Here is a 13,383-nt window from a genome sequence, read left to right as displayed (position 1 = left end):
AGTCCACAATCCTGACATATCGACCCCCTCCCGGAAGGTGTGTCCTCGCACCGTAGTAACATCCAAAGGGGAGGGACGGGCGGGAACTAAGGAGGAGGCTCAGGAGGAGGACGGACACCCAGGAGGGGGCCAGCAGACAGAGACCAGGGAGGCGGCGAAGGAGGGAGGAGCCAGGGAAGAGACAGGAGGGACCCGGAGCAGGAGGCGCACAGCTGGACCCAGGCCACAACCGTGAAGATGGCCCACGGTGGAGCCGATGGAAGGAGGAGCCATGGAGGAGGGATGGCCGCCAACTCCAGGGGGCCGACCAACGGCGGCGGAGCAGGTGGTGGAGGAGCCCGAGTCGGAGATGGAGAGCCAATGAGCCAGGGGGATGCCGAGGATCCGGGGGGTGAGGGTGGAGCCGAGGGCTCCGGTGACCAAGGCAGAGGCCCAGAGATCCGCAGCGGAGCTGGAGCGACTGAGGACCCAGGTGGAGCTGAAAGGAGGAAGGAGCCCAATGGAGCCGGTGGGACGGAGTGACAAGGCGCAGCCAGAGGAGAGGAGTCCTGAGGCGATGGCGGGTCGACGCCTGACTAAGGCGGAGCCGGAGGGACGAGGGAGCCCGGTGGATCGATGGGTGACGGTGGAGACGAGGGAGCTAGGAGCCAAGGTGGAGCCACTGGGTCTACAGGCCGAGGCGGAGTCCGGGCCTCAGAGGCTGGAGGCGGAGGTGAGGGATACTCCAGCCCTGGCGACGCTGGAGGATGGCAGACCCATGGGGCTCGCACCGTATCGATAGGGGGCTGAGGGCGAGTGGGGGGGCTGCCAGACGACAGCGGTGGAGGAGGCAGGAGCGTGTGTGAGGGCGGGCATTTTCGAGGAGCGGGCACAGGAGGGCATTTTCGAGGAATGGGTACTGTCCACTCCACGAAGGCGGCGAAATCCTCTTGAGGATCATCTTCGGATGACAGCGCTCTGCACGCGGTGTTTAGGCTTGCATTATAGAATGAGCAGAGCGCGTCGTCCGGGTAGCTGGTGGCGTTAGCTAACAAGAGGAACAGTCTGGTATGGTCCTCGTGAGATAGGAGGAATTTAGGCCGGACGAGGGGATCCGTGGGAACACAACGGAAACAAAAAAACTGAGCAAAATGGCAAACAAAACAGAGGGTAGACGCAGAGGTTTTTGGTTGGTTCTTCTGTCACACTTTACCAAGAGCACGGAGACGAGGAATTTCGCACATCTAAAGACTTTAATAGTCCAATAAGGAACATAGAGCACAGGGAAGACGTTCAAGAACTGACAAACACTAACTCAAAGGACTAGGGCTTATAAACACAGGGTAATCAGGGAAGACGAGACACACCTGGAATCAAATTAACAATCAGACTGGGGAGAAACTGGGTCACACGCAACACATGGGGAGCAAAACATACACAACACAGTCCACAATCCATTAAGTGACAGTTAGCCATTAAAAATAAATAAAGAATTAAAAATAAAAAAATCATTAAAGATGACTTTTTCCTTGAGAATTTTAAAACTCAATAGCAACATGAGAAAATATCACAACTTGTAGTGTTAAAATGAAAAATATATATAAAAAATATCCATATAACAATGTTACACATGCACAAAACATATAGTGATTTTATATAGAGCTATATATCTATAGGCTATGTAACAATTTGACTCTTTCTGCAGCTTACATATGCAAGTAGGTGGTGACAAATGACCACTTTTTTTTAATCAACCCTTATGTTTTTATTGCGTTCAAAAACGCAGATTTATTCGAAACTACTCACCACTATTCCATGCTGTTTGGAGTTTGTGCTTGGAGCTGCACGTGAACTGATCGTCTTTTCATATTTACTTAGAACGCGAAATAAACATGTATGAACATCAGAGGTTATTTTATTTAAACTGCGGAAAGATGATGAAACAAACCATTTTTCATTAATCTAATCTCTTTGTTTGTTGGAAAAAATGGCAGATACGGCATTGTAATTGGTTAGATAGCCTGTCAGTCATGCAGGGTAAATTCAATACGTGTTGTTTAAAAGTTAAACGTGGTTAGTGTGTCGACATATAGCGCAACTGCGTTCACGGCGACCTAAGTTCGATTCCAGTCTCGGGGTCGTTTGCCGATCCCGCTCCCCTCTCTCCTGCCAGTAATTTCCTGTTGTATCTCTATTGTCCTATCTGAATAAAAAGGCATAAAGTGAAAGTGATGTGACATACAGCCAAGTATGGTGACCCATACTCAGAATTCGTGCTCTGCATTTATCCCATCCAAAGTGCACATACAGAGCAGTGAACACACACCCGGAGCAGTGGGCAGCCATTTATGCTGTGGCGCCCGGGGAGTAGTTGGGGGTTCGGTACCTTGCTCAAGGGCACCTCAGTCGTGGTATTGAGGGTGGAGAGAGCGCTGGACATTCACTCCCCCCACCTACAATCCCTGCCGGCCCGAGACTCGCACCCACAACCTTTGGATTACGAGTCCGAATCTCTAACCATTAGTCCACGACTTCCCAAAGAGTTATAAAAATAACTCAACAACAAAAAAAAAGTTAAACTTTTTATGTGAGCAGTGGTTTTTTGGAATGCTATAGGAAGCGTTCAGATGTAAAAGCCTCATAGTGCCTTTGAAATTTTCTTCTAAAATTAGCATTTTTATTAGGCTCCTGTGTGTAGGTTCAGTAATTTCACTTTAATGGCAATTAATAGGTTCTTTTTGTTGCCATTAATGTGAAATAATTGAACATAAACATAGGAGCCTGATAAAAATGCTCATTTTAGAAGAAAATTTCAAATGGCAGTGAGAGGCTTTTGTATCTGAACTCTTCAACCCCGGCTCATTTGAAATATGTACCTCCAAATATATTTCTGCAGCACCGTTTTTGTTATGTTGCTATAGGCACATATTGCTGTGTTTTTATTGCTTGTTTCAGGTACTTATTGAAGTGGTTCATAATTCAAATATCCGATGAGTGTTGTTAAAAGTTAATACTCTGTCGTGTTGGAAATATCCCCTACACCAAACCCACACCTAAACCTACCCGATAGTGTTAACAAGTGCAAAAGTGATAATAAATATGCATTTGTTGATGCAGCCGTGCTATTTTAACTTCCTTATGAGGATTTGAGCTGTTTTGTTGAACCGTAGTTTCACGGGATTCGTACTGAAACTCTTCATCATCTAAGTGCAACCCCGTATGGCGTGAGCTACCAAGCAAATAGTCTCAGCCTCAGACGTCAAACCAACAGAACGTTGATGAATATGGCACACAAAAGTGGAAATGTTTCAGGAGTTTCGAAGTCATTATTGGATTGGTTGAATTATACAGGATTTCCGGGAGACATGTGTGTCGCATCCTTTAACATTCCGCTTGGAAACAAAGATGCCGTGATGCCAAACCCCCTCACGAAAGAAGAAAGCCATCATGTTTACAACTGTGATGATGAGCACTTATCAGGATCAACTAAACACTGGATTTTCAAAAGTAAAAGTATGTGAAATATTTAAAGTTCTTTAATATACGTCCTAGAGTTTTACACACATGTAATTGTGGTGACATTTCCATGCCCCGAAATGTGACGCTGAACGAAACGAACTGTGATTGGTTGTTTGACATGTCTGTCAAACGGCCTCCTGGGCGGGCCTTGGCCAATTAAAGCTGCCATGGATTCCAGACCTTCAGCCGTCTGTCTGAAGGTCTGGCTACGCGAGAATACCAAGCAAACCTACTGAGTTAGAAAACTCATGCATATGAAGCTGGATATGTGACTCTAACCTTCAAATGCATCAGTTTTCAAATCTTGCAGCATGTTAAAATTGTCTTGAATTAATAACATAATATTTCTCAAGTAACTATGCCAAAATTAGGCTTTATTAATCGAAACTGTGGAACTGCAAATTAATAAAATAAAAAAGGAATGAAAAGGAATAAAAGTTGTGGGAGTTTTACTTCCTCTACTATTCATTTCAACTGGAATCTACAGAGATTCGTACATACAAGTACGTTTTTTGAGTTTTGCAGGAATGTAGGTAGAGGTGCGTATTTCCAATGAGCCCGTGTTGGAACTCTTCATATCATGTTCAAAATAGCAAAAAACTGTGTGCATATGTGAAAATGGTCTTTGACTCAGAACGTGGTGATCTGACTCTGACGTGCATCTGCCTTTTTAAGCCTGTTAAGCTGTGCTGTGCTGTCAAGGCTGTGAGCCTGCTGCTTCTAAATGATAAGAGTAAGATAAAACTGTGTCGAGAAAACACTTACGAGTCTTATCCTTCTTTTCTGTGATATGCAAGAATGAATCGGATCTCCATTAAAAATGAAGATGGAGGATGGGCTGATCAAGATAATACAAATCATATTAGATTGATTATTTCCACTTAATAGTTTGATTTTTTTTTTTTTTCCTAAATTGTTTTTTTTGTTCTATTGATAGAGGAACATTAATGCATGCAAATAGGATGAGCGTGATAAAGCAGGCCCAAAGTGATGTCTCTGGCTTTGACAATTTATCAGTCTGAAAACTCCATCTCTGCCACAATGTAAAATTCAACCTCCTCCTAGAATGTCATTATAAAATTCACAACTGACTGACTCACTATTCTCCTCCACCGGTTGGCTATGGGTGACTGACAGGTGTGTTGTCATCCATTTTTATGACAAATCAGACAGACTGCTCTGTTGAATAACGCTTCTCATACATTAACTTATTCTCTCTTTCTCAGTGTCCCGCAGAGCGTTTAATGGTTTGTGTGTCAGTTGGAGAACTGCTGACATAGATCTTTAGTTTTTGACAGAAGAGGAGAAAACTTTCAAGGTTCCTTTTGAAAAACAACAACAACAGCGGAATATTACTCTTGTGAGATTAATCATACACTGCAGAAAAGACGTTCCTACTCTATGTATGTCTTGAAGAATAACATTTTCTTTGATATTTTGATTTATAAGAAGTCACTGTACTACACTGTACTACAAAAATTACTCTTCAGTTCAAAAACTACTTTTCAGCATTCACTCTTTGCACGTTAAAATATAACATATGTTTAGTTCTGATTACTGTAGTTATTTCTTTTGAAAAACCCACACACAATGATTTTGCACAATTCTACGTCATGGTGATGGAAAAATGAGATGGGAGCAAATATTCTGTTCAAACATTTGATTGCTTTACATGTATATTTATTTTGTGTTTGCTTGCAAAACTTTTGCATTCCTCAGAGAATCTTTGTTTGCTTGCTAAATGTAAAGGTTTTGCAAAGGAATGCAAGAAAAAGAAATTTTCTCTGGGGAAAACAATAATTTTGCAAGAGAACGCAATATTTGAATGCAAAAGAATAGCACGATAATTTTTCTCCCATCTCATTTTTTTTCATCACCATGTCCCTTTAGAGGCTTCGTACTTTCAAGCTTTCATTAATTGTATGGACGAAATGGAGGAATTCATATAAGGATTCAGGCTTAGGCGCTTTATCACCTATTGCCATCTGAATTTTTTTCCAGACCAATTTTAAAAAGATACATTTAAACGCAAAATTGCAAAAGGTACTCTATAAAGACGTTTTTAAGATGTTTTTATAAAGTAAACCATGAAAACCTTGAACCTTGAATTAATTTTTCTTACATTATTGGAGAAAATAATAATTGTCTAACAAAATGTAGTAAGATTTATGCTTTAAAAAGTAAAAAAAAATCAAAAAGTGAAACTAAAAACATAACAGCCTGTGGTCCAGTTGATAATATTGATGCTCCAGCAGTTTTCACACACACCGGTGAAGTCTGGCAGGTGTGTTGCACATTTAGAATATATCAGTGGGATACTGGCAGATGGGAGTGAGAGGGTAGGGTTTGGGAACACCATGACCTTCAGCGTTGTGAAAGCTTGGCGTGCTCAACACTTAACGTCCCTGTGTAATTGTGAGGCAGATGAAGGTGCTCTGTGCCATGATGTGTTCATCAACTGCTGTTTGAGTTGAATCACACTTTTCATAGTTCAATGAACCCAGTAATTACTGAATAGCGAAATGAACTGCTGTGAAGAGCAGGGCCGAAAGCATCGACTCGGCTGTGTCTGAGAAATGCCGGGCAGTTAAGATCTTGTTAAACATATTGAACTTCAAGATGGACTTGAATATTTCAGTGAGGTCAGTGTAAGCACATTAGGAGGTCTAGCGCTCAGTTCTGCGGTGAGATTAGGGTTGATGTGGCATGACGTAAAATACACTTTTGACGGATTTTATTTTTGTCAGTTTCTTCCTAAATGCTTAAAGTAGGTCTATAATATCTAGAGAAAGTTATCTGTAGCATTCAATTCATCTGCCATAGCACCATCCAGGATTATTATATGAAATTGGCCCTGGTGAAATATCCACTATAATGTGACCCTGAACCACAAAACCAGTAATAAATGTCAATATTTTTAAATTGAGATTTATACACCATGAATAAATAAGATTTCCATTGCTGTATGGTTTGTTAAGATAGGACAATATTTGGCTGAGATACACCTTTTTGAAAATCGGGAATCTGAGGGTAACGAAAACAAAAAAAAAACGAAATATTGAGAAAATCGACTTTAAACTTGTCAAAATGAAGTTCTTAGCAATGCATGTTACTAATATATTTACAGTAGGAAATTTGCTAAATATCTTCACGGAACATGATCTTTACTTAATATCCTAATGATTTTTGACATAAAAGAGAAATCAATTATTTTGACCCATATGTATTGTTGGCTCTTGCTACAAATATACCCGTGCTACTTACGACTGGTTGTGTGGTCCAAGGTCACATATAAATAAATATTCGCATTAAAAAGTTGCTTGCACAAATTTCTGAATCAGAATTAGAATAAGCTGAATGGCTGTCAATGGAGACAGATGGTTTTTGCAGCCAGATAGCATTGTGGATAGAGAGATGGACTTGTAACCTGAAGGTCGTGGGTTCGAGTCTCAGGTCCGGCAGGGATTGTAGGTGGGGGAGTGAATATCTAACACTCTCTCCACTCTCAATACCACGACTGAGGTGAGACCCTTGAGCAAGGCACCAAACCCCCAACTGCTCCCTGGGCGCCGCATCATTGGCTGCCCACTGCTCCGGGTGTATGTTCACTACTGTGTGTACACTTGGATGGGTTAAATGCAGAGCACAAATTTGGCCACACACCACTTCCCCTTTTTTCCTTTTCCCTTACAGTATGGAAGCCCATTTCCACCATGGAGTAAAACTAAATATAATAAAATAAATGAACGAACAAATGAATAAACTTTTTTCTTGCAATTCTGAGAAAAAATGTCAGAATTGTGAAATATAAACTTCAAAATGTGAGATATGAACTCAGAATTGTGAGATGTAAATTCAGAATGGCAAGATATAAACCCAGAATTGTGAGATAGAAAAACAAAGAATTGCAAGATATAAACTCACAATAGTGAGACATAATCTCAGAATTGTGAGATATAAACTCAGAATTGGGAGATATAAACTCTGAATTAAGAGATATGAACTCATAATTGTGAGATATAAACTGAATTGTGAGATATGAACTCATAATTGTGAGATACACAGTAAACTCTTAATTGTGAGATATGAACTCATAATTGTGAGATATAAACTCTGAATTTTGAGATATAAATAAAAAATTGTGAGATGTTAACTCAGAATTGTGATGTTATAATTTTGAATGGTAAAATAAAAACTCACTATTGTGAGAAAAAGTCTGAATTCTGAGATCAAAATTCACAAATGCATTTTTTATTTTTTATTCCAAATTGTGAGATATAAGTTCAGAATTCAGAACAAATTCTGTTCTTATATCTAGCAACTCTGGTTTTATATCCTGCAATTCTGAATTGTGAAAAGAATAGTCTGAATAGCGAGAAAAAAAGAATCATTTACTTTTATTTCTGTATTCTGTCTCAGATACGGGCTTCCATAAATACAACATCTACCAGCAAGAGGCAATTATGCTAACCAGCCTCTTTGACCCCCTAAACTGCTGTATACATTTCAGTATCATTTTATGTTCTTACACACATGACTGCAACTCATATACACAAGAGATTTCTGTAATTCCTCCAAGTGCACAGGTTAGCAACAAATTGATTGTACATTTTGGGCTAGGATATCCAGCGTGATAATTTTTAGAGCACTTTGGTGTAATTAGAGGTATTTGAGCACAAGGTTTAATGGAGCTAAAGGTCACATCTTCTGATGGAATCTTATCCCATAATACCTTATTGAAACAATTACAGGGCTACAGCTCTGAAACAGGGATAACCTTTCCTCACAGAGCGCTTGATCCTTGTTCACTTTTTTGAAATATTAAAAAGTCCAGTGGAAATTCAATACCTCACTTAAAACATATTGGACACACTTGATCTGGAATATGAAACTCTTCCATACGAGACGTTGACAGATTTTTAAAGTAAACAGAAAGTTTTTTGGGAACTGAATGTGGCTTTTGGTTATTATTGTCCATTTAAAATGATTCTCTTCTTTATCTGTTCCTGTTCCAAAGCTATAAACCTCAGGCGCATGAGTTCATACTGAGGAGGGCAAATCGGCTGTCCTGCTAAACCTACTGGGCGACTGTGCTCCCAAAAAGTCAGGACAGAAAGGTTAACACCAGCATAGAACCACTGCTCAGGAAGAATAGTTTCCTCCCTGCCAATATCCAAAACTACTTCGTTCTGCACCACAAGGGAGTCGGAGGCAAAGCAAAGCTTCCCTGCCAAGTGTTTAAATTGCTTGTACTCCTTTGAATGGATTGAAATCCAGCATTTTCATGTTAGCTATAGTTAATCTCTCATCACTGATCCTTTCAAAGGGAAAACTGGTTTCACATTCACTGGTCAAAGTGAGTTTCTTTTAAAACTGACTCATTTTAGTTGATGTATTTAGTGAGCTTCAGAGCCACTTATAATCTATATGTTGTTTTCCTGTTTCTGAAAGGGTTGGGGGTTTTAGTGGGAATTTGGGGAAATCCTAAAGTCTCAGTGGATAGAAATGTTCTTTTAGTGAAATGCTAAAAAAATAGACTCATTTACATATTTCCTTCTTCTGTAGTCATTTATTTGGCTTTTGGATAGCTATGCGTGATTCGAGAAGCATATGCTACAAAAACACATTCTGAGAGCAAAACCATGTGGATAAAAATGATAAATCTAAATTGTCAAGACACCTTATTGTGACAAATGATGTTTACTGAGTCATCAGTGCAATAATCACAAAAACATTCAACAGGTGATTTACAAAAGCAAACATTATTTTCAGTTCTATCAGAAGAAGTGCAACATCAGGCCATGAGAAAGAAAATCAACATGGCTTATGATGTTATGTTGCGCTTTCATCCTTCCTTAGAGGCTTAGTGACACCTCAAGGACTAGTGACACCAAATGGTGAAGATAAATCACTAATCAAAAATAAACACACATAGGGTTACATTTACTTTTACAGAGCATTCTCATGCAGTATGTATAGTCTACCAAAGGTGGTTTTATGAGGTTCAAGAAACACAGTGTGAAATCCAGCTGTGAAAATGTGACAATCCAATTAATTGCTCATTTCTGGCAGTGAAGTGGGATAACATGTATTTCAGGAAAACATGATTGCACACAAATGAAATTTGTGCAGATAATGTTTATTGTTATTGTCCAATTATGCTGAATCTGTACTGTAAACAGATTAAATATGTACTATGAAAAACAAAGGTTGATATCTGTCATCCAAAAGATTAAAACCTCAGATTGCTTTTAGGAACAATCTGCCCCAGCCCCTCTACTGTCATTTATTATTCTGTGAGGATAAGCACAGATTCTGCAACAGAGTTTTAAGGTAAAGATATCTCAAACCATCGCACTCAAAAAAGAGCTGATGTCCACCGAGTTACTGGCCCATACAACAACTGATGTAATATGCACTGAGAAGTGATAATGCAAGCTCTTGGTTTAGGCATCTTGTCCTCTCAAAACACATTTTTCACAATTGCATGCTATTTGGATGACAACCCCAGTAAATGAAAGCAGCACTTCAAAGGCACCCCTAAAGCTAGCTAGTGTTGTCTGACAGATGTGATCATTATTAACTAATTTCTTCCTCATTACAGCTGTTGGCTAATATATTCAGTAGTAATTGAGTAGTTTTCATATGCACATGTATAAGCCACTGCTATAATCGCACTGCAGTCTTAAAAAGCTACAGAATATTATGACAATATAAAGCACAATTTATACACTGTAATATAAATTATAACAATATTCATAATACATGATTTATATATTCTGTAGAGAGAGAGAGACAGAGATTTATGTTTCAAGAGATTTCTGTCAAATTAATGCTGTTTTTGGAATGTTCTATTCATCAAAGAATACTGTAAAATAAAATGAAAATGCAGAAACAGAAAACAGGCTTGACAGGTTTTTGATTCAATAATTGCAGCCTTGGTGAGCATAAGAGACTTCTTTCTTAAAAAGAAAATCTTACCAACCCCAAACATTTGAACAGTATACACACTATATACTACGTACTTTTTGTATATAAATACATATGATACAAAGAAATCTGAGCTAGACTTGATAGACTTGGGAGATATTGTAGACCATGGCTCTACTATATGAAGTATGATAAAATAATCATCAAAGAAGGAACCTTTCCTACTTTCACTCCTGCTGTGATGTCAGCTGCTTGTCTGAAAAAGTCAAGGCGTAACTGTCTGTAAGTTTCATAATCTTTTATGGATTTTAATTGGTCTCTTCAGTTTGGTCGAATTGGCTTCAGCTACACATGGATCATTAAAAACATCTGTACCCAATGCGCTGGAATGGACCACATACTGACCACTGCTTTCACTGAATGATCTTAAAGAAATGTACCTTAGCAGCAATTAATGAAAATTTGCCATCAAGAGCAATATCAGTTTCCCCCAAGGAGGGCTTGTTATTTTTAATCACGCTACTTAATGAAATTCTGGCATGTTAAATTATGCACACGCTCCTGCAGTCTCCATTGTTGTGTAGTTTAGTGAGAGAGGGGTGTTCTTATGATTTTGCTTTTGAATGTGGCTGATGAAATTTCTAACAATTTTGATTTCTGTTAGTGTAAGTTAGACTCTAATGATGGAAAAGTCTCTGTCTTGTTTGTCCACAAACTGTCTGTCTTATGTCCCGACAAAGATCGATGGTCTGTGTAATTGCTGTGATACTGGTGACACCAAACAAAACTGCAAAAATAATTGATGTTCAAACTACTCCACAAACATTTTGAAACCTATTTGTATTTACTAGAAAGTGAAGCTTGTTACTTATAGTGGTTGTGGTATGATAGAAGTGCAGTTCAAACATCCTCCTGTTGTGTCTTAACTTACTAAACTACACTACTGGGCAAAATTTTGAAATAATTAAGATTTTTTCATGTGTTTGAAAGAAGTCTCTAATGCTCAATGGTGAATTTATTTGATCAAAATACAAAACAGTAGCATTGTTAAATATTATTACAATTTAAACTGTTTTCTACTTGAATACGTTTTAAAAAGCTATTTATTCCTGTGATGCAAAGCTGAATTTTCAGCATCATTAGTCCAGTCGTCAGTGTCACATGATCCTTCAGAAATCATTCTAATATGCTGATTTGCTACTCAATGTATTATTGTTGCTCAATTATTAATAATGGGTCTTATTATCATCAGTGTTGAAAACAGTTTTTGTTGCTTATTTTGTTGCTTTTGAAAGAAAGTTCAAAAGAATATATTTGAAATAGAAAACTTTTGTAAATGTCTTTACTGTCACTTTTGATCAATGTAATGGTGAATAAAATTATAGTTTTTTTTTATTAAAAGTTGTAATTACCCTAAACTTTTGAATGTTAATGTATCACAGTTTTGACAAAAATATTATACAGTGCAACCGTTTTCTACATTGATAATATTAATAAATGTTTCTTAATCACCAAAGTAGCATATTAGAATGATTTCTGAAGGATCAAGTGACAATGAAGACTGGAGTAATGATGCTGAAAATGCAGGTTTTCCATCACAGGAATAAATTACATTTATACTGAACTAGAAAACAGTTATTTTAAATTGTAACAACATAATACACATAATGCAGCCTTGGTGAGCATAAGAGATTTATTTCAAAAACATGAAAGATTATTCCATCTTTATAGTGTACAGTGTGAGCTAAAACGTTGGCATCTTTCGCAGCTTTCCTAACTACAAAGATTTCATTTTGAAAAGGAAGCGTCTTGCGTTTCAGCGCTACAGATGTGAAGAGTGGCTGCTTCCCCGTGTCTGATTTAGCACTACACTGATGTCCAGGTGTTCATTACACTAACAATAGAGCACATACGTTACCCTGTGCTGTAGTCCACGCTGCTTCTGTGACACGCATTACCAATGCGGCCTGGGTTGTTAATGCTCTTTTTGTTTAAGGCAACACCAGCCTGGATTTTAAATACAGATTAAATAAATTAGAGAAAGGCTTAGGTGTTGATCTGTATGTGCATGTTCTGCTGATTCGTGCTTTCTGACGTTTTGAGCCAGTGATTTCACTATTACCTTGCAACAAAACCATTTACATACACAATTACTGTGACGATCAACCAATTCCGAAAGTATTCCAGAGTCACAAACTCTTCAGGCATCCACAGAAACAGAGCAACATAACACATTGCTACATTGTTGTTTTCCCACTCTGAGATGTTAGTATGCAGAACATGCTCATATAGGAGTGAAAGCAGGTGAAAGTGCTACAAATAGAAAAATTTGCCACTGTGGCGGGCTTAAGCAAGCCGCTCACGATGCCCCCCATCCGTGGTGACACTTTGACAGTAATTTTTCAAAAACAGAGTGACACAACAAAGCTCCAACATAATCTTTGCGTACAAGCGGAGGACAGTATGAGAGACCGTTACTAACTTTCTGTGAAATTGATAGAGTGTGGAACAGAGAAATAAAGTAACGGCAGCACATCCTAGAGGAACGTTTGAGTGAAAAGCATTTCTAAAAGGATCTGACAGATTCCATATTAACAATGCGATTTTGTGGAAGGAGGTTTTTAAAATGATAATGTCTCTAAGAGCACTGGGAAAAGTCCTCTTATGGATTCATTTCTTGTTCTTAATTAAATAAAGCAAGAACTCTGTCGTCTCTCATAGCAATATTCTCATTAGCGGAGATTAAAATTAGATTAATTCAGTGCTGAGGCTGTAAACTTAATTCATCTTTCTCTCAGAAGAGTCTGTTTGCGTGAGAAGCGGAGATGAATGTCTTATTTGACGTTTTATGGTTTGCGATGACAACATGCTGGGCATGGGTGACTGCATTACAGTAATTTAAGCTTATGTAAAACTGGGGCCCAAGGGCAGTCACCATGACGTTGAGCTCCAATT

This window comes from Barbus barbus (assembly GCF_936440315.1).
Source record: "Barbus barbus genome assembly, chromosome: 34".
NCBI classification, from domain to species: Eukaryota; Metazoa; Chordata; class Actinopteri; order Cypriniformes; family Cyprinidae; genus Barbus; species Barbus barbus.
The sequence above is the reverse complement of the archived record's forward strand: the minus strand, read 5'-3'. Positions refer to the sequence as shown.